Raw genomic sequence first — 26,460 nt, forward strand, 5'->3', positions numbered from 1 at the left:
GTGTCTGTAAATTCTTTTTTTTTTTTCAATATAAATTTATTTATTATGGCTGCATTGGGTCTTCATTGTTGCACGCGGACTTTCTCTAGTTGCGGTGAGCAGGGGCTATTCTTCGTTGTGGTGCGCAGGCTTCTCTTGTCGTGGAACACAGGTTCTAGGTGCGCAGGCTCAGTAGTTGTGGCTTGCCGGCTCTAGAGCGTAGGCTTAGTAGTTGTGGCGAAGGGGCTTAGTTGCTCCGCAGCATGTGGGATCTTCCTGGACCAGGGATTGAACCTGTGTCCCCTTCATTGGCAGGCGGATTCTTTTTTTTTTTTTTTTAACATCTTTATTGGAGTATAATTGCTCTACAATGGTGTGTTAATTTCTGCTTTATAACAAAGTGAATCAGCCATACATATACATATATCACCATATCTCCTCCCTCTTGCATATCTCTCCCTCTCACCCTCCCTAGCCCACCCCTCTAGGTGGTCACAAAGCTCCGAGCTGATCTCCCTGTGCTATGCGGCTGCTTCCCACTAGCTATCTGTTTTATGTTTGGTAGTGTATATATGTCCATGCCACTCTCTCACTTCGTCCCAGCTTACCCTTCCCCCTCCCTGTGTCTTCAAGTCCATTCTCTACATTGGCAGGCGGATTCTTAACCATTGCGCCACCAGGGAAGTCCTGTAAGTTCTTAAGATAGTAGTACTTAATTTTGGAAATGTTACTCCATAGGGCATTCATGCATTAGATGGACTCACTTGAAAGTTCTCAGTTAGCAGAAAGTGCGTGCATTTATTGCCTAAAGATGTACGAGTCAGAAAAGGATAGGCTAATCGTTTTGGATGTTTTCCAGCATCATAAAAGCATAATAAGTCTATATTAGAACTGTTAAGAAGCCTTTGAAACAAGTAAAGATCTGATCACATAAGCCCTGGCTTGTCCTGGACAGCTGGCTCACTGATTTCCAACAAGAGCTGATTCTGCTGTGGCCCGACTCCTGTCGTCTGGGGCAGAGGTACACAGGGATTACAGTGTGTGTATATGTCTAGCCATCAGCTGGGCTTGTTTGAGACAGTGATACCAAGCCCTGTGTCATCCCATTCCATCTGTTTCTTTTAAAAATAAATATACAATTGGTACAGGACAGATCCTGTTACAATAAATTCCACGGCAGAAATAAACTTTCTTTATGTGGGTATTCCTATATAATTAAAGGTTGAGGTGGGAGGAAACCCTCCCCCTGCGATTGGTGGATACTCAGACCAGTCCTTCTCCAGAAGAGAAAAAGAACCTCAAGCCTGGTTCTTATTACTCTAGGATCCAATGGGAAGAATATTTACTTTTGATATTAAGATGATAAGAGAACAGAAACAAGTTTCCTTATCTTGTTACAACTGTGCTGTTTTGTTTGTTCATTCAACATTTATTGAATTAGATGTTCTGATATATAGAGTTAACATGGAATTATAGGGGATAATGTGAAGAGATAAAAAGGGATTAAGGAGGAGGATATGAGATACCTGAATTATGGCTGAACCCAAATGGCTTGAATAGAACTAGGCAAGTTCTTTATAGAGCGTGGCTGACTATGGTGGGAGGAAAAGATCAGGGAGATGGTGACCAAGGGGGAAGTTAGGTGTGGCAGCTAAGTTGATTATTTAGGAGTGCTACATTTCACCCTTTTTGTCTAATATATATGTATGTGCACACACATTTCTATGCATTTAAGCATAATGTATATTTGTGTGTATATCACCTTACATAGGTCAACTGCAGGTACAGTCCTTCCCTCCCCAAGCACAGACCATACAAAGTCCTGTTGACCTACTGCATCTAGTTGCAGTGACTTGTCTCATAGAACACGGTGTACCGGTGATGTTTATTCCTCTAGCTTCATTGCCATCCAGATCATTTGTCAGTGATCAGCGGCATTGTTCAGATTTCCCCCCTGGACAGTGCTCTGCCCTGCCCTGTCGCATAGCCATAAATATTGCTCTGGGCATAGCTCGTCCTTGAAGTGTGATTCCTGAGCAGATCTTACTGCCCCTTGTTCTGTCCCCGGGTAAGAGTGCCTTCATCAGTCACATAGACCTCAGGGCCGTGTCTTCGGGGAGGGGCTGCATTACCCTTAGCCCATTTGAGTCCGACTTGGCCATTCTTGGCATCCTGCTTTCTCTGCCAGTGGGTATGGCTGGAGATGTAGTCACTCCCTGCTGGGCTGGTTTGCCATGTACCAGACTTCTCTTTCAGAGCCTTGTGATTTGTGAGAGAGTGTGTGTACCATAAACTCACAAATAACTTGATCCCCATCCACACCCCCAAAGTTTTATTCTGAGTGTTCCGTGGTTTAAAAATCAGCAACAGAGCTATTGTTAGGTTTGGTCACAAACTGCCTGTTTTTAACCTTATACCTGGAAGCTTGGGTTGGATTTTTTTTTTTTTTTTCTTTTTTTCTTCAAGTGTAGACAGGGGAAGTGGACAGTCTAGACAGAGGAGAGTCAGCATTAATGAGGACACGGAAGCATTTCATGTTGAGGAGGCTGGTATAGCTGGAGTTCAGGGTGTGTGTGAGAGGGCATGGGAAGCAGAAGACGAGCTGCAGATCTGGACTGGAGCCAGTCAGTGCTGAACCCAGGAAGTTATACTGAGGAGTTTGGTCTCCGTACTCCCTGCAGAGCCACTGGAAGCCTTTCAAAAATTTTCATTGCTATTATTTTTTTGAAGTAAGAGGCATAATTACAAATATCTGTGTTTTAGAAACATTACACGCCAGGTTTTCTGAAGAATTACCAGATTTCCCTGGGTATTTGTGCTGGTGATTTTTACCCTCAGTTAAAGGTGTCTGCCCAGGGAAGCCTCCTTTCATATTTCTTTTATTTATGGCTTCTAGGTGACACTTCCAACTCCAGTAAGCACTTGTGTATTTCTGTTCAGTAAAATCTGGTGCTATGATTTGGGTGGTATTTATTGTACAGGTGACTAGGATCAAACATTTATTTAACTTAATTTTAATAGTAAATCTCATTGTTACTAGTTCAGTACATTGTTTTTACTACACAATAATAATCTGAAGCTTGGCAATACTGATTTAAGGAAGTGTCTGGTATTTGTTGCTCTTTATTATGAGGCAAATTTGTGCCCAGTCTTAATTTGCACCAGGCTGGGCGTTCAAAGATGAGGAAGAAGACTGCGTTGCCGATAAGTTCACAGTAAGGCAAACTGATAAAGAATTCAAAATGGTCATTTCAGCAGTAGAAATACCTATAGAGAAAAGGGCAACAGAGTGAGCCTGGATGAAGAGAGAGGAAAGGATCAGGAGTGACGCCTGTACTGAGTTTAATTTTTTCTTTTACTGGGATTTTTGTTTGTACTACTTAATGAATATGATTCATCCATCCATCCATCCATTCATTCATTCATTCATCAAATGTTCCTTTGGCTACCTTACTATATGCCAAGTATTGTATTGGGCTGTGAGGGGTGTGGTTGTAAGACTGCAGTCTTTGCCCCTAGGAATCAGATTGTTCACTTGGAAGGGCAGCCAGTCAGTAGCAGAGAGAAGCATTCTGGGGACTGGGAATTGCCCCACAAAACTGGATAAATAAAATTTTCTTAATCATTTTGCTTAATAATTAATAGAATCATACCATGTATCAAGTATGTGAGAGGGAGAATCCATTTGTAAATTACCTTCTTAATAGTTGTTCAAGAAATATCTGTTGAATGAATGAATGTATCTTGTGTACGAATAGGTTTTTACAAATTGGTATTAATACAAAAGAATATTTGCATCATTTGCTACTGGCTGTCCCTTCAGGGAAGGGATACTTTTTTTTTTTTTTTTTCCCCCAATTGAAATTTCCAGGAAGTATAACTGTCCTAGGGTTTCTGTCCAAGCATTTTTCTGAAGCCAATGGGTGGGTGTATGTTCAGATCCAAGAGAAACAAATTATAACCATGATGTGAACTTTTCACAGTCTCAGAATAAAAGCTTGAAAAAATATTTTTTATGCTTCTCTCTTGCAAATGCTAAATATCCTTTTCTAAAGAGGAGTAAAACAGAGATAACATGTTAAGCATATTAGGTCTTCATATTGTTCCCACCTCCCCTAGTAATTAGCACAACCCCTCAAAATGTTCATTCATAATTTTTGGCCGTAATTTCAAATCTTAAAATTTGGTAGAAAGAAGTACATACGTGGTGAAGTTCAGATAACATTGGACATTGCTGTTTTAAACAATGTAGGCATTTTGGGAGTCAAAGAACAAAAATATTACTATAGCACTGGATTTATGAAGACAAGCAAAATAAAACGTGGGTACCCAATAAAATAAGAGCTTTCTATTATACAAAAGATAAATTAGACACGTCAAAAGTCTCTTAGCTTAAATTTATTAAATATGAATATAATTGGGAAGAGGTAAAGGCTTTGTAAACTGTGAAGCCCCTGTAAATGCATATTTGGTGTAACACACAGATAAAATTGCTCTCTCCTCCCCTCCATATGATTACCATCATGGTTTGTGTAGGTGTTGAAGAAGACAGCCATGGAAGTGCACGTTCTACTAGGTTAGCTAATAGAAAGGGAAAGTGGAAATAAGGGTAGGAAAGGAGTACCACAGCCTTAAAATGGACATATTTTAGGTTCAAAGCCGCTGGTGTTTCCACGTCATGGACTTTGAGCCAAGATTATCCAGTTTAGTAACAAAAACTTACTTGTATAATTAGGATTTAAGCACCTTCAGGACATTTACTTATACCCTAACATAGTATATGGACCACAGTTATTTATAGTGTTACGAATTCTTTTTCTAGACTTTTTTTCCCCCTTAAGCTTATAGTAAACAGAGCACGTCATTTCTGCTGTCTAGGGCCATCTCTTTGATTTGCCATCACAATTCATTCTGTACAAATCACACTTTGCTTCTTCATGCCATTTCTCTTGTTCCCAGTCCTTGTATTTAAAGTAGTTTTTTTTGGTACACAGTGTAGAATTGGGTCTTCCTTTTACCCACTCTGACAATCTGTCTTTTAATTGGTGCATTTAGGCCATTTACGTTTCATCTAGTTGCTGGTGTTGTTGTTGAGTACCATTTTGCTCTTTGTTTTCTGTTTGTCCCATCTGTTCTTTGTTTCTTTTTCTTCTTTTCCTGCTTTCCTCTGGATTGAGTATTTTTGTTCGAGTCCATTTTATCTTCACTATTGACTTATTCCTTTATACCTCTTTGCTTGTTACCTAATTTAAATTAACTCACTAATTTGTCTCCAAACCCTCTGTTCCTCCTTTGTTAACTATTTCAGTGAATGACATTGCTGCCTAATTAATTGCTCTTTCTTTATCTCTTTCTTGACTCTCCTGTGTTGCCAACTTCTTATCATTCTACCAATTGAATATTTCTTGAATTTATCCATTCCTTCCACTAACACCTTCTCTACTCAGATACTATAACCTGCACAAAGCTGAGCTCTCTCATGGTCCAGTTTTAACTTTGGTAGCCAACGAAACACAAGTCTCAACATTGACAAAGAATTGATAAACCACTTACGTTTTTACTCTGGTCTCTTGAAAAACCAAAAAGTGGTTCCATTATAACAGCACAACTTAAAAATTCTCTTCATCACTTTATGAATTTTTCTGATTCTTCCCCATCACAGTTTAAAAACAGCCCTCACACTCCCTCCCTTCAACCAGTCTCCTCCCAAACAATAAACACCAACTCCCTCGGTTACAGTTTGAGTCTCTCCTGTGTTCTTTATGGATCTATTCTTCTGTCTAGTAATTCAGCCCATCCCACAGGAAATCAGTCAAGTTGCTTTCAGAATTGAAATTACAACGGCAGAATTCTCTTTGGGGGGGAGGGAGCAGAGACTGTGGCTACCCATTTGTTAATATTTTATTTTTTAAATATTAATACAGCTATAATTTCTTGTCTGGATAAATATGTAATGTTCTGTCTGGTCTTTGTGGGGTTTTTTTTTTTCCCCTCTAGTTTAAAAAAATTTTTGTTCTTCATGTTGTAGTCAGAACAGTAGTTTTAAAGTCCTTTTAGTTTTCTGCTTAAAATCCTTTCATGGTACCACTTTGCTTTTCAGAAGAGGCTCAAACTTTGTGACGTAGCTTTTACCTTATGAGGTTCTTGCCGTTCTAGATTTTAACTTACTAATTGGGTTTCCCTGCTCATATGTCAGGTTTTCTCTCATGTCTAGACTTACGGGCATGTTGCCAGCAATATTCTACTCTCAGGTCTTAATTTAGATATAGCTTCCTCTGGGTGTCTTTCCTTCTATGGTTCTTCCTTCCACTGGGCCCTCTCCTCCCTGTTAGGTATACCTCCCTCCTCTCCGATTGACTTTACTTGCCTTTCTCCCTCATCAGGTTATAAGCTCCACAAAGGCAGTTATCACATCTGTGTTCACAATTGTTTGACAGTCAATGGGCTCTTAATTATTTGCTGAATGAACTAATAATCCCTGAATAATCTGATACTGGGTTTCCTATCTTTTCTGCCTTAGCACTTATCTTGCCCTGTTGAGCTGGTTTGTAGCCAATGTTCCTTTGGTAGATTAACCTGATATACTGAGACTTCCTTCTGAATATTTCCTCATGAAACACATGTAGGTGACGCTGTATCTGCTTGAATAGATAGATTCCATCTACCATGTTTGGTTGTTATAGTACCTTGAACTCCATTCTTGTTATGCAGAGTTTTATTTAGTTCTAGCCCTTTTGGATGCTCTGCCAGTCAAAAAGTACTTTTTTTTTTTTTTTTTTTTAAGGAAATCCTAGCATCTTTAAATGCTTTTTTCTCTGCTATTTTATTACCAAAACTTTCAAGAATAGTCACTTGTTTGGAACTAAGGTATATAAGATTAATAATAGTAACAAATGCTAGAAGTAGGGTTATTCTCTCCCAAATCATCATCTCTTTCTTTGATTTTTGGAATCCTCTCCAAGAACTTAGATGTTACATCATCACTTCAAACTCAGTGTCCCTAAAAGTTCCAAAATCTTGAAACTTCCAGTCTTCTGAGCTGGAAGGCTTGGCATTATTCTTTAGTTGTGCCTCTTCTTTATCTACTGTCTATTTAGACATCAATGCCTATGGATTTTTTTCTCTGAAACTTTTTTAATATCAGTCCTTTATTCATCATTGCTACTGCTGCTTCCACACAAGTCTGTTTTTCTCTTAGCTTTATTGAGGTATAATTGACAAAATTGTAATATATTGAAAGTGTACCACATGATGATTTGATATACGTATACATTGTGAAATGATTCCTAAAATCAAAAGTAACACATCCATCACTTCACAGTTAACGTTTTTTTGGCGAGAGAATACGTAAGACCCACCGTCTTAGCAAATTTCAAGTATACAATACACTATTATTAACTGTAGTCACCATGGTGTACACTAGCTTCTCAGAACTTATTCATAAGTGAAAGTTTGTACCCTGTGACCAACTTCTCCCTGTTTCCCTCACCTTCATGAACCTTTTTATGTAGCCTTCCATTTGGACTGTCTCTGCTTCTACTATCTCTTCTTTCCAATTCAGGGCCCCCAAATTTATCTTCAAGCAACATTTAGTGGTTATACTGCTTGGCCGCAGCCAAACATTTGGGGGATTGGAACCTGTATACACTGCAAGTGGGAATGTCAGATAGTGCAGCCATTTTGGAAGCCAGTCTGGTAGTTCCTCAAAAACACAGAGCTATCATTTAACCTTGCTATTCGACTCCTAGGTATATGCCCAAGAGAAGTGAAATCATATGTCCACACAAAAAGTTGTACCATGAATGTTCACAACAGCATTATTCATAATAATCCAAAATCAGAAACAAGTGCCCATCAATTAATGAATGAATAAACAAAAATGTGGTATAGCCATAAAATGTAATATTATTTGGGCATACAAAGGAATGAAGTACTGATACATACCACAACTTGGATGAACCTTGAAAACAGTATGCTAAGAGAAAGAAGCCAGATACAAAAGGCTGTATATTATATGATTCCATTTATGTGAAATGTCTAGAATACTGAAGTCTGTAAAGACAGAAAATAGATTAGTGCTAGTTGCCTGGGGCTGAGAGTACAAGGTTTCTTTCTTTCTGAAGAGTACAAGGTTTCTTTCTTTCTTTTCTTTTTTTTAAAAAAAGTGATTAAATTGATATAACAAATTCACCATTTTAAAGTATACAATGCAGTGGTTTTTATTATATTCAAAATGTTGTGCAACCATCACTACTATCTCAGAATATTTTCATCCCCCCAAAAGAGACCCTGTATCCCTTAAAGCAATCACACCTCATTCCCCCTTCCTCTTCTGAAACTGCTGTACCATTTTAGATTCCCGCTAGCAGCAATTAATGAGGGTTCTAATTTCTCCAAATCCTCACCAACACTTGTTATTTTCTTAATTTTTTTCAATAGCCATTTTAGTGGATTTGAGGAGATAATCTCCATGTGGTCTTACTTCCGTTTTCTTTTTCTTTTTTTAAAAAAAATTTATTTTATTGAACTATAGTTGATTTACAATGTTGTATTTATTTCTGCTGTACAGCAAACTGATTCAGTTATACATATATATACTTTTTCATATTCTTTTCCATCATGGTTTATTATAAGATAACGAATATAGTTCCTTGTGTTATACAGTAGGACCTTGTTGTTCTTAGTTCCATTTTCTAATGACTAATGATGTTAAGCGTCTTTTCCTATAGTGATTGGCCATTTGTATATGTTATTTGGAGAAATGTCCTTTGGAGTAATGTTTATTCAAGTCTTTTGCCCATTTTATAGTTGGGTTGTTTGTCATTTTGTTGTTGAGGTGTTAAGAGTGCTTTATATATTCTGCATACTAGATACCCTAGTTGAATAGATGGTTTACATATATTTTCTCCCATTCTGTGGATTGTCTTTTCATTTTCTTGATAGTGTTCTCTGACTCACAAATATTTTTAATTTTGATGAAGTCCAATTCATCTATTTTTTTCTTTTGTTGCTTGTTTTTTAGGCATCATATTTAAGAATGTGTTGCCAAATTCAAAGTCATGAAGATGTACACCTCTTTTTCTTTAAAGAGTTTTATAATTTTAGCTCCTACATTTTAAATCTTCAGTTCATTTTGAGTTAATTTTTGTATATGGTGTGGGGTAGGGGTTCAGAGTCATTCTTTTACATTTGGATTTCCAGTTGTCCTAAGTGCCATTTGTTGGGAAGACTGTTCTTTCCCCACTGAATGGGCTTGGCATCCTTGTCAAAATCAGTTGGCTATAGATATGTGGGTTTATTTCTGGACTCTCAGTTCTGTTTGATGACTGGTATCTAGCCTTATGCCCATACCATACTGTTTTGATTACTCTAGCTTTGTAGTAAGTTTTGAAATCAGGAAGAGTGAATCCTCTCACTTTGTTCTTCTGTTTCAGGATTAGTTTGGCTATCTGGACTCTTGCAATTCCATATGAAGTTTTGGAGTAGCCTGTTCATTTCTGCAAAAAAAGGGCAGTTGGAATTTTGATAGGGATTTCATTGAATCTGTCAGTCAATTTGGGGATTATTACCATCTTAACAGTATTAAGTCTTTGAATCCATAAACATGGATTTATTTACGTCTTTGATTTCTTTGAACAATGTTATGTAGTTTTCAGTGTGCAAGTTTTATGCTTCCTTGGCTAAATTTACCCCTATGTATTTTATTCTTTTTGATGCTAAGTGGAGTTATTATTTTTGGATTTTATTGCTTATGTATAGAAATATGACTGATTTTTGCATATTGGTCTGAAACTTTTCTGAACTACTCTGTTAGCTTTTTAAAATAGATTCTTTAGGATTTTTTATTTATACAGTCATGCCATCTGCAAATAGAGATAGTTTATGTCTCCCTTTCCTATTTGGATGCTTTTTATTTTTCTTGCCTAGTTGCCCTGGCTTGAACTTTAAAGTACAAAATTGTATAGAATGATGAGAGGTGGTGAGAGGGGACATCTTGTCTTGTTCCTGATCTTAGGGGGAAAGCTTTCAGTCTTCACCATTTACTATTATGTTAGCTGTGGGGTTTTTTTAGATAACCTTTGTCATGTTGAGGAAGTTTCCTTCAATTTTTATTATTTCTATTTGTTTTTAGTTTAATTAATTTTTTTAGTTTTGAGTGTTTTTTATCATGAAAGGATGTTGGATTTTGTCAAATACTTTTTCTCCCTATTGAGATGATCATGTATTTCTTTCTTCCTTCTATTAATATGATTTATTACATTGATTGAATTTCACATGTTGAATCACCCTTGTATTCCTAGAGTAAATTCCACTTGCTCATGGTGTAAGATCCTTTTAATATCTTGCTGGATTTGGTTTGCTAATATTTTGTTGTGGACTTTTGCCTCTATATTCATTAGGAATATTGGTTTATAGTTTCCTTTTTTGTTTGTGACATCTTTGTTTGGCTTTGGTATCAGGCCTCATAGAATGAGTTGGGATGTTTGGCGTTTCTTTCTGGGTTGATGAAATGTTCTAAAATTGTTCGTTGTAATGGTTGCACAACTGAGTATCCTAAAAAACATTGAATTGTATGCGTAAAGTGGGTAACTTGTATGATATTTCAATAAAACTATTATTCCCCCCCCCCTCCAAAAACAAAACAAAACAAAACACCACCAAAACAAAACTTTAGGTGAGGTGACCTATCTTTTTTAGCCCAGAGTCCTTATACTGGTCTTCAAAGCCCTCAACAGTCTTTCCAGCTATCATATTTCAGCATTACCTCTGACTTATCTTTGTATGTGACTGATCCAGTGATAGTGGTCAGCCCACTGCCCTGCTCACTGCTTCCCTAGACCTCCAAAATATCTTGTGCATCTTGCTGCTTCACTTGCCCAAGGACTGTTCTCACCTATTTTGAATGTCCCTGTCCCTCTTTCCCACCGAGGACAATCTATCCTTTCTTGCAAAGTTCTGTTCAGATTTCTTCTATTTACCATTCTAGCCTGCAGTTATCTTAGTCCCAAATCCCTACATTCGATGATTATGTTATCTCACTTAAAAAATTGTTATGTGTGATCTGGAATGTGTATGTTTCCTTAGAAGAATGGGACGGAATATTTGAAATCAGAACTTCGTTGGGAAATCTGATATATGTATTTGTAGTGCCCATAGGCACATACTTTATGCATTTACAGTTAACTCACAAGTTTATAGGGATGGCTTTTCATTTGCACTTCTCTGGTCTTCCCAAATAGTTCTCAGAGCTTTGAAGAAAGGCATGATGTGGTATACCTAGCCACTAACATTATGTGCCAGGTAAGTATCTGTTGAGTTATATGTATGTGTTTGGAAGAAAGATCCAGAATTTTCACTTGTGCTTTACAGTTTTCCTTATGTAGTTCTAAAAAACACTTTTTGAGAGAGTGTATTGTATTAGAGTAGAAACAGTTGAGTAAAGTCCTAAGGTATGAAGCAAATGTGCAAATGTGAGGCATAGGTAGTGAGACTCTTTATGTGAAGGCTGCATTTTGGTATTTAGTGAAGTATAGCTGGGAATTTGCATAAGCATCGTGGTGTAATGTAAAGAATGTATAATGTGTTGGAGTTACACCTAATTGATTTCAGATAAAATAGAATTGGCTTCAAACCTGAGGCATCTGTCTCCTACATCGTAGTTGGAGGTTAAGCCAGTATCCAGGTTCAGGTTTGTCTAACTCCAGGACTGACGATCCAGGTTCAGGTTTGTCTAACTCCAGGACTGACGATTAACTACTGTACTATTTTGCATTCCATGCTTATTAAGGGAAGTTATTTCATTTCTCTGAGCCTCATTTTATTGACGTATAAAATGAACTTGATAATAGTCACTGTGCAGAGATGTTTTGAGGTGTAAATAAGGGTGTTTGTAAATAACTCAGCAGAGAGCTTGGTCACAAAATAGGCAGACCTATTAATCCCAGTAAAATATTTTGTTTACTTCAAAACAATTCCAACAAAAGAGATTTTGAAAGCATATCTGAAACTTACACAGAGAAACTTGCTTATCTCTTGGCTTTAGCATATTGACTTATTTGCTTTACATTTTGGCACGGTTTTCAGTGTTTTATTTCTCTAGAATTTAGATAATTTTACAAGTAAGTCATTTGTTAGTAATTTCTTCCACTCTCATCTCTGTTGTTGTTCCTAATGAGTTATTGTCAGAAAAGTAATAAAATTATACCTTCTGTCATTAACCTCCTTTCTGAAGAATTTGAGAATATCTGACAGTTGTGGTTAACTGCAACTGTTATATACTTAAGCCTTAGGTTTTGAAGTTTCTGGAATGAAGTTTAGGAAGGCTCATTTTTTTTTTTTTTTAGGTTGGAAGCCATCGTAAGAATGAACTAGAGAAGTGGTTATTGGTTTTCATCTTGGGTGCAGACGTATTTGTATAAGAGTATTTTGTTGATGTTGCTATAGAAACGTAGTCAAAACTCCAGCTTGGAAGGCATCACAAATAAAGTATTGATTTGGTTACTTGAATTGTTTTCCTTATGTTGGGGTTATACCTAATTGATTTCAAAATGTCTTTGACTTTTTTATTCTTAGCTGTCACAAATAGCCAGATATCAAAAGTTCAAGTCAGTATTGAGAATATTAACACTAATCATCTAATTTTTTTTGGTCACTGCTACTCCTTAGAGATTTGGGGAAAAAATTCTGTTAAGGCAAATCCAAATTTCCTGTTTGTGATGGTTATGGGTTGTAATTTAAAAAATGTGTATATCCATGTATTATAGGATAGTTTTGGTTCAGTTGGGGATTTTTCTTAATGGAAACCAGGTATAGATGCTTTTTTCAAGTTTTATTTATATTTTCTTTTATAAAGTTATTATGAAGTTGTACTGGCCATGTTGTCTATTTTAGCTTTTTAATAAAGCTACAATTTTGGATCAGGAGAAAGCGATTCCACTAAGCAGTTTGTAGGGGAAAATAGCTCTGCTTCTGGCTTTCATAGACTCTCTTGCTCGAAGGAAGGACTGCTATTGAGTCAGTTACGACTGCAGTGGAAGATGTCTTGCAGCTGTGCCTGTTTGGTTTTGTTCCAGAGATAGTATTTGTGTGTACTGTCAGGATGTCTTAAAGACCCACCCTGGAAAGGATTCAACTCTATAAAAGGAGTTTTGTTTTATAAGCTTTCACATATTCTTATGGGATTCTGGTGGTGACCGTGGTCTTTATCGTCTTGTCTTTTAAACTGACATCTTATTGAGACGTAGCCTTCACAGTTGGAGACTAGGAATTACAGTTATAGTTATTGTATCTTGTAAAATAGATTTAGCCAGGCCCTTGGCACATGCTATAATTAAAGCAAAACAAAATACCCCTCGCCAAACCTTGTGATTTCAGTGACTTATTTTTTAGCTTCTTTTTCTGCCTCTATACTGATATGAAGATAGCACTCATTTTATTATATTCTTGGTAATGTAATAGATGTCAATTTACAAATCAGTTTATATATTAGAAGACAGCAGATTATGTGGGGCACGCCAAGGTTTGAAACGTTTACAATGCCAATAACTTTTCATGTTGAAAATTGTTCAGTTTAACCCATCTTGAATCCTATGTTGACATGAATGCTAAGAGAATTATTACTGAATGTATTTTAGGAGATTGACTATATTTTCTTCTGTCTTGTTTTATTTTCCCCCTCTTTTAAATGCCCCAAAGTTATGAAAGTTATTTGGGGTGGAGAATAGGACTCCAGGTGCACTGCTGTCTTTCTAGCTTCCTTAAACCTCTTCCTCTTGCAGCCCATGTATATTTCCAGTTACCTTCTCTTTGGTCTCTGGGCTAGAGGTGTCCCTCCTGCTGTCCGAGACTAAACTCTTCTCTCGAGGTTTTGATCGTTTTTCTTTCTCTTCTAAACTACCTGACGTTCGTTTTCCTTTTTCTCCTTTGTATCTTGAACCTCTCCCTACTTTGTCTTTCCTACCAAAAGCCTGCACCAAACAAAACAACCAGAATATCTCCTGTACATATATATCTTCCCGCAACCTGCACTTCTTGTAGTTATTACATCCCTTTCCTCCAGCCTCTCTTTCATCGCTAAACTTCAGAGATTAGTTTAGCCTTTACCCTTACCCCCTGTCTTCAATATTTTTCCATTCGCCAATTGGTTTTCTCTGCCACTATCCACTGAACTTGCTCTTTGAGGTGATCAGCAGTCTTTCACGACACTTGTAAAGCCTTATTTGGTACTAGAAGCGCTCTGCCCTTGGCCTGGTGTCCACTCCTCCCAGCTCAGCTCTTCTCTTGGCAGTACTTGCTTGGTTTGCCGTCTTTAGCTTATGCTGATTCTCCCCAGCCTCCTTTATAGGTTCCTTGGTCCCTGCCTGGGGATTTATAAGGAGCATTTTCTTTACTCTATCTTACCTGGGGTTTCATCTCTTCCATAGCTTCAGATAACACTGATCGACCAAGTAGTTCCAAATCTTAGCACGGAAACCTGGACTCTGTTGTTCAGACACATATCTCCAACCATCCTGATTTTCCACCTGGATGTCACACAGTCACTTAGTCCACATGCATTAACGTGGAAGCTTGTGCTTCTTTCATCCTCGTTTCCTACTCTTTTTGGAAATCCATCTCTAGGTTAATGTCACCGCTATCTGACTTTTGATTGCCAGGAAGCCGGGAACTTTGTTCTCCCTGACTCCCACCATCCAATTCTTTCTCAAATCCTGTCCATTTTAACTACTAAATATTTATTGACTTCATCTCGTCACTCGCTTCTTTGTTGCCTCTGTGTTAGTTTAGATGCTGTTTCCTGGATCAGTGGAGCCTCTGCTGTGTCGCGTGTTCTCACATGACGGCCAAAGTCATCCTCCAGAAATGCAAAATTAATCTTATTTGTCGTTGCCTACAGGACAGAGTTAAAACATCTGAGTTTCGCGTACGGATCGCTCATTGTTTGGCTACTACCTCCCCTGCCCCATTTCCTCCACTCCCCACTCTGTGTGCCAGGCAGCTGAGGTGTGAACTTAGCATTCTCTGCAGTGCTTTTATCTCTCATGATTCTGTGCCCGTCACTTACTGTTCCAGCCGCGAGGGGCGTGCTTTTACCCGCTTACAGTGGGCCCAGTAAGCTCCTCCTTACCCTTCAAGGCCAGCTCAAATGTCACCTCGGGATGCTTCCCTCGTCAAGTCAGTTACTGTTGAAATGTTTATGCCTATATTTTAGCTCTTATTCTCTTTGGGATATAGTTATTTATTTAAATACTCTTCTCTTGCGCTGCTGGAGCCAAGTTTTACGCAGGTGTGTATTGTCAGCAGCTATCAGTAGGCAAAGAGCAGTTCCTCATTGGATGAACAGATCTTAGCAAAACCTAGAAGTACAGAATTCAAGATCTCATAGGCACAGGTAATGGTGAATACTCTAGCTTAATGTTGTTTATTGTTTATTTGTGTTGTAAATATAAATGTTGTATCTTGGTTTATTGTTTTGGATGGGTAGGGGCTGTGGATTGAGAATGTATTAGCCCTTGTGCTTAGGGTTTTCTTTCATAATCCAAGTTCGGAGGGGTAAGTTTTAAAGATGAAGCTACGGAAAGAAAGGAGTGGAGCTACGGTTTCAAATTATGGAGCTAATAAAGGTGTGGAGGGTTGGAAGTACACTGGATTCTCAAACAAGTGCCCAAACCGTGTAGATGGCAGATATCAGGCCACAGGTTGGCTATGATTCAGGTGAAGTGAGGAGGAGACCCCTAGATGGGGTTGTACCTCCCTAGGGCGTGACGTGTAGCTGTGCACTGCGTGTTGCATACACCTTAACATTTCCCTGGCTTGTCTCAAGTGCTCAACTTTCTACAACGTGTTTTTGATAAGAGCCTTGTGTTGACAGGTTTGATGTTTATGTGGTTCTAGTAGGGAGTCTTGGAAATAGTAGTGGCCATTTTAAAGGGAAAGAAAGAAAAGAAGGGAAATTATGGAGGGTAGATTAGGGTGGGGGAACAGTTTGCCTTCTACAAGTTGAGTAAAAAAACCTAAATAAATGGTAGAAGATTACTATAGGTTAATATTTGACTTTTAAGAATAAATGTAATGATATATTCAACTATTTTGAGGAGAAAGCCTAGATGAATGTTTTTGATGATTGAAATTCTGTGTTTAATAGTAATTTGCATTCACTTAGCATTTTGCACTTTACCGGTAGCTATCGTGGTGGTTATCCTGTGATGCTCACAAGAATCCCATTATATAGGCAGGTTATCTCCTGGTACCTTCATTTTACAGACTTCGTTAGCTAAGTGACAACATGGAGATACGTCCAGACTGTTGGAGCATGAATTTAATGTTACTGCAGATTGGGAAGAGTAAATAATTTCTTGGCAATGACCTCTTTGTTTCGGAAACATAATTTTGGGGGGAGTGGGAAGGTGTAGGATTTTTCTTGGGTCTAGAGGGTGGGGCAGAGTTGGGGAGCTTTTGGGGTCTGCTGGATGTCTAGCATCAGGGCTCTCTGTTTCTTCTGGCCCTTGGACAGCCATAAAGGGTCTCTGTTGCTGGTTGTCTCCTCAACAGTGTCTCGTCCCTTTCCTTCACTTCCGGGCAGGGCAGTCTGCAATAGGGAAAGGCAATGGAATTATTAGGCAGAATCTGACATCTAGCCTGGGTTCTGCTCCTGACTCACTGTGTAACCTGGACAAGTAGCCTAACTTCTGGGTTTCAGGTTCCCCGTGTATGAAAGGCAAGAGCTAGAGGTACGTAAATGCTGAGATCTCTTTTGGTTCTATATTTCTTTATTCTATAAGAACCCCATTTTGCTCGGTCATATGTAGGGTGTTGCACAGGTGCTAGTATGATCTTTGTTTCTGCTTTGCATGTGATGGACTTTGTGATAAGTACTTTTATTTTTTAATCCGTAAGGCAAGGAGGGTCATTACCACGTTATTAGCGGTAGCATTTGTTCATCTCAGATGAGATATGAATGAGCCTAAACATTGTAATCCTGTAATGCCTTCCTTGTCCTCCCCAAGGGAGTTGTCCACTTTGCTGTGTCTTTCCTGTACCTCTGTTATAGCCCTTACCACGTGGTGTAATTGTTTGTTTATGTATCTGTCTTCCCTGCTAGACTGTGAATTCCCTGAGGGCTGGTGTGGGGAAGAACTTTCCAGTCAGTCCTAAGGGCTTAGACCAGTGTCTGGGGTGAAGGAGGGACTCAGCAAATGTTTCTTAGATGTAAGTGGAATGAAAATAATACATTTTAAAGTAAATGCTGGATTACTGGTCTGAATGTGTAATTCTAATAGTGATGCTTTTGAGTTTTGAAGTTAAAAAAAAAAAGGGGGTGGATTAGTTATTGCTTTGTCCTAACACTTTTTAGATGGTTTCAAAACATTAACTTTTTGTTTAGAGATTCCCAACCACCATCCCTTTATTCTTTTTCTTCCCTCCTGTACCTGTTCCTGCTCTCTCTCCAAACCCCCTGTAAAAATCTGGGGTCATACAGAACTTTTCTTTCCCAGAGTCTCATAAATCTGTAGTACTTTCTGGTGTTACATTTTATAAAATGTGGTAGGAAAGAGACTTTGCGAATGGCTCATGTGCAGTTGTGCAAATTATTCTGGGTTTAGAGCCTGAGAGAAGTTAAACTGCGGTGGTGTGTGGTCAAAAGATAACTTTGGCATAGAAGCCGTGGAACTAGTGTAGTGGTTGTATTGTTTTTTTGTTTTTTGTTTGGTTTTTTTTTTTCTCTTTTGTTGACACCAGATAGCAATGATCCTACGAAACGTGGACTGTTAGAAAATTCCGTAGACCAGTTGAAGTTCATCCAGATTGAGAGAGTCGTACAACTTTTCTCCATGTTTATTCAGGAAGGATAGTCTCGCGTGATGATTAGTATATAGGAAGGTTGGATTCTCTGTAAAATCAGTAGAGTCAAAAACAGAGGGGTGGTTTTTTATTTTTTTGTAGTACTTTTTAGGTTATTTTAGGGTTATGCCAGAAAGTTGTGTTTGCTTTTTTTCTGATTTGACAGATGATGATTGCTTCTCACATGGAGGCTGGATGAATAAAGGTGGGAGACTGAAAGGAACCATCTTCCTCATTGTCTTTCTGTGACACTGAGAACTTTATTTTCTGCACAGAGTTTGTGTCCCTTATGGTTTTGGAGCTTTGAGTGACCATCAGGTTATTCCATCCTCCACATCTTATTCAGTTCCGTTCCTTTTACTCCAAGGCAGGAAGTAAGGACATATTTATTTATTTATTTACTTATTTATTTATTTATTTATTTGGCTGCACTGGGTCTTAGCTGTGGCACGTGGGATCTTCGTTGCCGTGTGCGGGCTCTTTTAGTTGCCGCACGCAGGATCTAGTTCCCTGACCAGGTATCGAACCTGGGCCCCCTACCCGCTTGGGAGCGCAGAGTCTTAACCACTGGACCACCAGGGAAGTCCCAGGACACTTTTAAAAAGTCAAGAAATTACGATACTGGGTTTGATTCTATTTATACATCAACTTACATATACAAATATAGGAAAAATACCACCCCCCCCCAGCCGCTCCCAGCCAACTAACTCCCTTGAATACTTAAAAAATAATATTCTGAGCATAAACGTCTAATTTCCCTTTTTAATGGAGCAACAAAACAGTGTCAAAACAAGGCTATTTAGGATCTTTCTAAGACAGATGTAATGGATACACATTCATATGAACGATTTTTTATATTTAGACATTTGTGGATGTTTCAGCGTAAGTATTTTGTGTACTTTAACGTGTTTAAAATCTTATTGGAAATAATTTAAATGACACTGGACCTCGTTTGTATTCAGTAACTTCTCTGCCAGTAACCCACTGAGTAACCTTATTTATAAGTTATTTCACTTCTTTGGGTTTAATTTACTCATTTGGAAAGCAAGGGTGTTGAAATTGAGGTAATGCAGCATTGGTGGAAAAGTGCATTGGCTTTGGAAGGTAACTATGCTCCCCACTATACCACCAGCGCCACTAGTATTGGCTTTGAAGCAGACCAAATTGGTGTAAATTCTGGCTCTACCACTTATTGGGTATATGAGTTTGGAAACTCATTTAAATTCTCTGGGTTCTCTTTTATCCACTGTATTAATGGTTTGTTCTTTTTCCAAAACATAGTGCTAGAGAACTCACCTTCTGTCTTAATTCTCTTAACCTTTGTTCGAACAATGAGATTCTGATGTCTTATGGGCAGGATTGAAGCCAGCAGAGGAACTTGAGCAGTAGCATTGGGTTCTATAATTAAGAAAGTAGATGCCTTAGTCAGCTTGGGCTTCCATAACAAAATGCCATATACTCTCTTGCTTAAACAGCAAGTCTGTTTCTCACGCTTCTGGAGGCTGGAGGTCCAAGATCAAAGTGCCAGCTTGGTCAGTTTCTGGTGAGGACCCCCTTCTTGGCTTGTAGATGGTTGCCTAATCTCTGTGTCCTCACATGGTGAGATGAGAGAGAGCAAAAGAGAGTGAGAGAGAATGAGCAAGCTCTCTGGTGTCCCTTCTTAGGCTACTAATTCCGTCACGATACCCTACCCTTATGGCCTCGTCTAAATCTAATTATCTCTCAAAGGTCCCATCTCCAGATATTACCACTTTGAGGGTTAGTGCTTCAATACATGAATTTTGGGGGGATGCAGTTCAGTCGATGGAAGTAGGGGAGTTAGGAAGGCAGGAGGCACAGGGGTGATGAAAGATGCCTGGGAGAGATTGTAGAGATCTACCAGTGTCTGCTTCACTGGATCCAGTGCTAATGTCAGTAGTTCTGAGACTTCTAGATTCTATGGAGCAATACATTTTAGAAAAAGGTTTGGAGCCAGTATTTTTCCAAGTAAGCATAGTGAAGTAAATCTGCCATTCTACTGCAGTTTTTATTGAAAAAATACAACATTTAAACAGTGTAGGAGGAATACGGTCTGAATAAAAGATGCTTTGAATTGAATAAAATTGGCTCTACTAAAAAACTCACCAAATTGCCCTTTTGTGAACCAGTGAAAACTTTGTGGTGGGTGGATAGTGAAATTTACTTCCATTATATAGAATGACTTTTTTTTTTTAAATTTAAGTTTTATGTTTGTTCATTTTGACAGAGATTAATCTCTTTAGAGCTGCTACTGAAACATATTTTCATTAAGTTCCTGTAAAGCAAACCTTACCTTTTCTCTACGAGTGATATCTTGTTTATTTAAATATCTAATGTGTTTTATTCGTAATAAAAAATATCTTTCTTTTTTTTTTTAAGACTACGGTAGGTGAATGTGAACATACAATACTCATTGACTTAGGAACTGCTTGTTAGGGGAGCAGTATGGTATGGTAGCAGGGTCAAGTTATACAAGTGCATACGTGGATCCAGCCATAAAGGGTCTGACTATCTTGGTCCTGATTTGTTAATGTAAATATCTATTCTGGGGGAAAAAACAAGCAGAATTTAAATTGTGGAAATTTAGGGGGGGCGGGTTGGTATTGTAAAATAAAGGAAGATAGGTTGTTTTTCAGATCTCTCTGACCTGAATCTTAAAATAAATACATTTTCCTTTAGTGACTTTAAATTTATCTTGCTTCCATATGTAGTTGTATTCATATGACAGATGGATGTAGGATTACCTTTTGTATCCATCATTGCTCAATTTAGGATGACAGTATAATAATAAAACAGGGATTTATCAACTTTGTAACTATATGATGATACCTATAAATCTATATTAAAACGAGCCTCCATTTAAATACTGTGTGAATGAATAAGCAAATTCTTTTACAAATGAATCAAAATCCAGTTTTCAGTATTTAAAAATGAAATATCTATATATTTGAATGGTTTTTCAGTACCAAAATGTATATATCAGTTTATAAATAAAGATGATTAGACTATATGTGGTACACATGTATCAGTACTTTTGGTGTCTCTTTATGGGTGGATTAAAATGACACGACATAAAAACAAAGTTGAGGGGTGCAGACCCAAAGCAATGTAAACATGATACAAAAAAAACGAGGGAAGAATTCCTGGCAGTAGTAGAATTGTAAGCAAGTATAATCATAGGATTACAGTTGTACCATTAAAACTATTCTTTATGTAAAATGTTCTTCCTTTAGTGGGTAGAACAGGCAGCAGGAGGGTGACTTTTTCTTTGACCCATGTGCATTTTCTAGCTGAGGAATGAAGTAACTTGGAACCTAGCTGGGCTTTTCTACTGAGCATGCCCTTTTCCAGCAGGGTCTGGCCTGGGTGGGGCCGGTCTTGCTCATTAAGCTGTTGGAAGCTGGATTTCCATCAGCTTTCCAGTCTTCTAATGACAGGGAACACCAGACAACGGGCTCGATGTCCTTTTTTAAAAGCTGAGTATGTATTTCAAGGGGGAGATTTTTAGGAAATTTCTATTGTAGCAGTTAGGTTTGGTGATATATGCTTGTTTGTTTTTGCTTTTGAAGAAAGTTTGCCTTTGGAACTGTCAGTATCTAGGAGACTGAAAATTTGGATAATACTAATGTACAGACTAGATGGAATCTGATTATGTGTACTGTCTGGCAAGGGAATATGTTCAGTTATATTTGAACCAAGCACTGTGAAACGTATGTATGTATTTTTAGACCATTTATTTGCAAAATTCAAATGTTGAATTTTGTCAGGTTATCTTTAACATAATTGCTTTTTTAGGTTTGACCTGTGAGAATAATGAAGCCAGCTGGTTTTATATATTTGCCCTGCTGTTTCACAATTGATTTGTTCAGTGGTACAGTACACTATACGAAAGTTAATTATTCCTAAAGTACAGTGAGGACTATGTAAGGTTAATAGTGTACAGTTATTTTTTTTAACATGTTAAAGGATGATAGATTTCAATTTAATTAGCATAAAGATGAAGCATTTTATAAATTAACTCCTTCGATTAAAAAATGTATTGTGGCTAGCAGAGATTTGAATTTGTTTTTTAGCATCTGCAGATTAGTGGCCATTAAGAACTATCAAGAATTGTATATTGTTTTAATGCTGTCACAGCCTAAGTAAATATTAATTGAATAATAGGTATCAACATTTTTTACTGAATATTTAATCTGTTGTCACATAGAAGAAATGTGAAAACTCACTGTGTTGCCCAGATTCAAACATCCAGACTTAGAAAAAATCGTCTTCATGCTTTTTCTTGATATACTTTACCAGTCTAACAACCTTCCTTCAAAAAGAACCTTGTTTTGATGCTACTTTCTAACAAAGTGAAAAGCAGTACTACTGTGATGGCCAGATGACCTCTGTAAGTTCCGTCTTTATTGTTGACACTGCAGGGAATGTTTTTATACCACTGAGGTAATTACCTAGTATTTTTTTGGGGGGTGCGTATATCCTTGTGAAGTTTAAGTTTTCTATTTTTAGGTTCAACAAAGAATTGTCGCTTCAAATTATTGGCAACTCGGGTGAGGGAATAGATGACTCTGGAGTTGATGCTGATGATCTGGACAGCCATTCATAGGACCCGCACCTCCCCTGTGGACCATCTCCTTTGGAGTGTTCCATTGCACATTGTATGGTATATTGATGACCTATAGTTTAACGTCATAGCTGGATCACAAAGTTGGAAAGGGAAATTTTAAACTTTGACATTTTGTTGGCTTGAAATTTTTGGTGGATTCCAAGGGTTGAATGCCTGGCATATTCTCCAGCAGACTCCTCCACCAAATCACGTTTACAGATGTTGAATTTTGAGAATCTTACCTCCAAAGAAACAAATATATTTAGCCAAAGTAAAAACTTGTCCTAGCTAGCCCCACCTAAAAAGTAGTTATTTTTGAAGCTTTTGCTGAGTAGTTTTGAACTAAACCAATGCTCACAGTAGAACTACTTGGGGGAAAAAAGTTTTTAAGCATTCCAAATGGCATGTCTGTAATTCCATTGTAGTTACAGCTTTTCCCGCCTGGTGAAAGTTGCTTTTATCACACCCGGCTTGTAGGGTCCACATGCTAACAGTCTATGGCATCTTCTGCTGACCAACTGGAAGACTGGCGTCAACACTGGATCTGCTTACCTACGTGAGAAAAATCGTTCAGTTTATAGTCTCATATTTTAAAAATACATGCTGTGCGTTGACATAACTCTTTGGCAGTGCTGTAAATATTGTAAAATGGCAGAAGAGCTAACGACCGAAACTTAAAAAGTGAATTCTGTTTTTTGACAAGGTTTAGATATTTACGCCTGTCAACTGCAGCGTTCCAAAGCTTATGGAGAAGAGGATTTGAAAGCGCGAGATCAGTGTAGGCTCCAGCCTGGTGGCCTTGTCATAGTGTGGGGAGTTGATTGAGTCTGACAGGCTTTTGTCTTATGACCTATTAAAGTGCAGCGTCTGCAGCCTGTGCATTTATCCTGTGCAGTTAACCTTGGTGGATTTGTCGTTAGCTTATTTGGGAAAAGCCTGCCGAACTGCTGTTATTTTTTAGCTAAAGAATTTAAAGTTCGATTCATAGAGAAATAGTATTAGACTGGTTGTAGATTACCACTTGATACTAAGTGAGTTTACCCATGGGGTTGAGTAAGGATCCCATGCAGAAGGTAGTTGTGGGATGAGCTCAAAGTATACTCCCTGGTACCTGTAACCACCAGGAGAGAATTTTGGTGGTGTTTTTGCTCTGTTCTGAGCCTGGTTATGACATCATCAGAAGAAATTGCACATAAGTGTATTTTTCTTCTCTCTAGAATGTTCTGTTTAATGATGTGTGTCCAAAGAAATGTTCCGCGAACACTAGAAACATCACAAAAGACATCGAGAAGCCACCGGATACATAACAGCAGTGCACTGGGAACATGCAATTACTCATCTGCACAAAAGATTCCCCCCTTCATGGGAGCAGAGGAGCACATGCTGGGCAGGGGAGGGGTGTGGACAGGAAACATGACATCCTTGTGCTGGTCAAGCCAATTTTATTCCTGCCTTTCCCTCTAAATGAGGAAACTGCTGACCAAGATTGGAGATGTTTGTGTGTGACCAGCTTAGGAATTTAGTAAGAATCTTCCCATTCTGTTTTACTCTCCTTTGAAAACATTTCCTCAACTTTCAGAGAAATCTGTTTCCAAGTTCCCTGTTCCAACTCCTCCAGCAGAGAATTTAGGAATAATCTTTTTGGTCTACCTGCGTAGGCACCAGTATTATTGTTAGCAAAAGACAGCTTTTTGTTTTAACTCCACGCTGAGGAGAAGAAGGATAAAAAACTAGCAAGGTTTCCTTAAGGAACTATTAGGAAAAACTATAAGTTTTTTTTTTTTTTTTTTAATAGATACTTGATATACTTCTTAAAAGATGTCTGGCTGCTCTAAAAGCTTAGGTTTTGAGCTTGTTCCACTTTGGAGAGCAGTCTGTACAGGGTAAGAGGTGGGTTTGTGAAGTATGCTGAATCGGAAGTTAGCAGAAACTGGTTTCTTTGAGGATATAGAGATAATCTTAAACGTCATATGCCAGGAAATCAGTTTTATTTTAGGCTATCTTAATGCTACTGCTAAGCTGGAATAGACTGGAAGGCTTTTGCACCCAGACTGTTCTGAGGCCAGAACTATGTGACAGGGCAAGGTGACATCATCACTTGTGGCAATGTGGCATTCGGGTTGTCTCCAAGGAAGCCGACCACTTGTGCTGGGTTCACTTAAGGCGTAAGACATTTTAATGCGTAAGTATTATCCTCCTAGTAAAGTGTTTACGCGCTTCAATTTGTGTAAACTTCTGCTCAGTGAAAACTTTGTCTTCATATCTGCTCCTTTGTACCTCATCTACCCAGGGTCAACCACCATTCCCCATAATCACTGCTATTTTCTGTATGCATATACAGGCAAACATGTGCATGTGGGTTCACATATTTATACCTCCCACACACTTTGCTTTCAACCCACAAGGTGTAGCATATCATATGTGCTATCTGAATCTTGCTTTCTGTGCTTAACACGGTAACTTGGAGATATTTCTATAACAGGAGTGGAAACCTTCCTCTTTTTATTTCTTTATAGCTGCATAGTATTCTGTCGTATGAATGTAGCAGAATGTCACCTATTGATGGACATTGATCTTTTGCTGTTACAAGCAGTGTTATAGTGAATCATCCGTACATAATTGTACTCTTTTACTGGCAACTATCTGAGAATGCCTCTGTTGCCATAGTCTTGCTCAATGATTACATAATTGAGCTTTTGGATTTTTCCATTCTGAATTTTTAGCTTGTATTTATTTTACTATGGGTGTGGTAAGCATCTTGTCATGGGTTCATGTGTCCCTTGTATTTCTTTTCTTCCTGTTAACTCTGTACTCATCCAGTAGCCACTTTTTTCCCTATTGCGGGGGGTTGGTCAGCCTAGCCAACTTAATTTGTTTTGGAGTTTTTGATGTTGAGGGAATTTATAATCAGGACTATTTTATTTGGCTTTTTATTCAAATTACTTAAGTTTTGCTAGAGAGCAAACATGTTTCTAGCATATACAATTGAGAGTGAGAATTAAGTGCTCCTTAAAAAGCATGATGCCTATTTGTATTTTATGAGTGTTTAACCAAGCTTTCCCATGTGTGACTTCCTGAAGAGATGACAGTGGTAGTTTTAAAGAAAACCGTGTCAGCTTTTCAAAACTAATTTCTAAATCTAAATTACCCAAATTTCTGAATTAGTGACAAGTGGTTTAAATATATGTTAATGCTAATATTGGTCCCTCTGTCCCCCACTAGGCTGGGAGTGGGCTTCTTTCATCTGTATTGCTGATATCTGGTACCTATGCTATGAAAGTCCTCAAAAAACATTTGTTTTGAAAGAAGGGGCTAAGATAGTGAATATAACCCACATCCTGAAAGTGGGTAAAACTTATCAGGGGCTCAATTAGAACATGTTGCTTAGGATTGTAAACTGCCAAATGGTAGTAATAGCTTATTTTTTTTTTTAATTAATTAATTAATTAATTTATTTTTGGCTGTGTTGGGTCTTCGTTTCTGTGCGAGGGCTTTCTCTAGTTGCGGCAAGTGGGGGCCACTCTTCATCGCGGCGCGCGGGCCTCTCACCGTCGCGGCCTCTCGTTGCGGAGCACAGGCTCCAGACGCGCAGGCTCAGTAGTTGTGGCTCACGGGCCTGAGTTGTGGCTCATGTTGCTCCGCAGCATGTGGGATCTTCCCAGACCAGGGCTCGAACCCGTGTCCCCTGCATCGGCAGGCAGATTCTCAACCACTGCCGCCACCAAGGAAGCCCAGTAATAGCTTATTGATGTTTGTTTTTCAACAAATAATGAACTTTAAGGAATTATACTAGGTGCTGGTTATACAACAGTGAAGTTGTTTAGGATTGGTGGCGGGATTGCCTGAAGTCTCTGGAGCTGGATGGCCCAGCTTTGGATCCTGGCTCTTCCATTTATTGGTTGTGTGGCTCTGCTCATGTTGTTTTTCCTCCTTTTACCTTCTTCATCTGCAACGTGGGAGTAATTTTAGTTCCTACCTCAGAGGGTTGTGAATTAAAGGAATTGCTACATGCAAAGTCT

General features: G+C 38.3%; 1 protein-coding gene across 24 annotated transcripts in view; it reads left to right on the plus strand.

Annotated features, from left to right (window-relative positions):
• EPB41L2 (erythrocyte membrane protein band 4.1 like 2) overlaps nucleotides 1-26,460 on the plus strand; it is a 213,622-nt gene that overhangs the window by 62,664 nt on the left and 124,498 nt on the right. Inside the window, exon 2 of one of the 24 annotated variants that reach the window (XM_082406360.1) lies at nucleotides 11,220-11,280. The exons of 20 other annotated variants lie outside the window; for them this stretch is intronic. The gene's annotated coding sequence lies outside the window, so the exon portion shown is untranslated. Of the gene's footprint in view, nucleotides 1-11,219; nucleotides 11,281-17,074; nucleotides 17,185-21,184; nucleotides 21,316-26,460 lie in introns of those variants that run through there. 3 more of the 24 variants (XM_082406343.1, XM_082406342.1, XM_082406353.1) reach the window with 3 other exon arrangements.

The sequence above is a fragment of the Balaenoptera borealis genome, assembly GCF_965194805.1.
Source record: "Balaenoptera borealis genome assembly, chromosome: 9".
Lineage (NCBI taxonomy): Eukaryota > Metazoa > Chordata > Mammalia > Artiodactyla > Balaenopteridae > Balaenoptera > Balaenoptera borealis.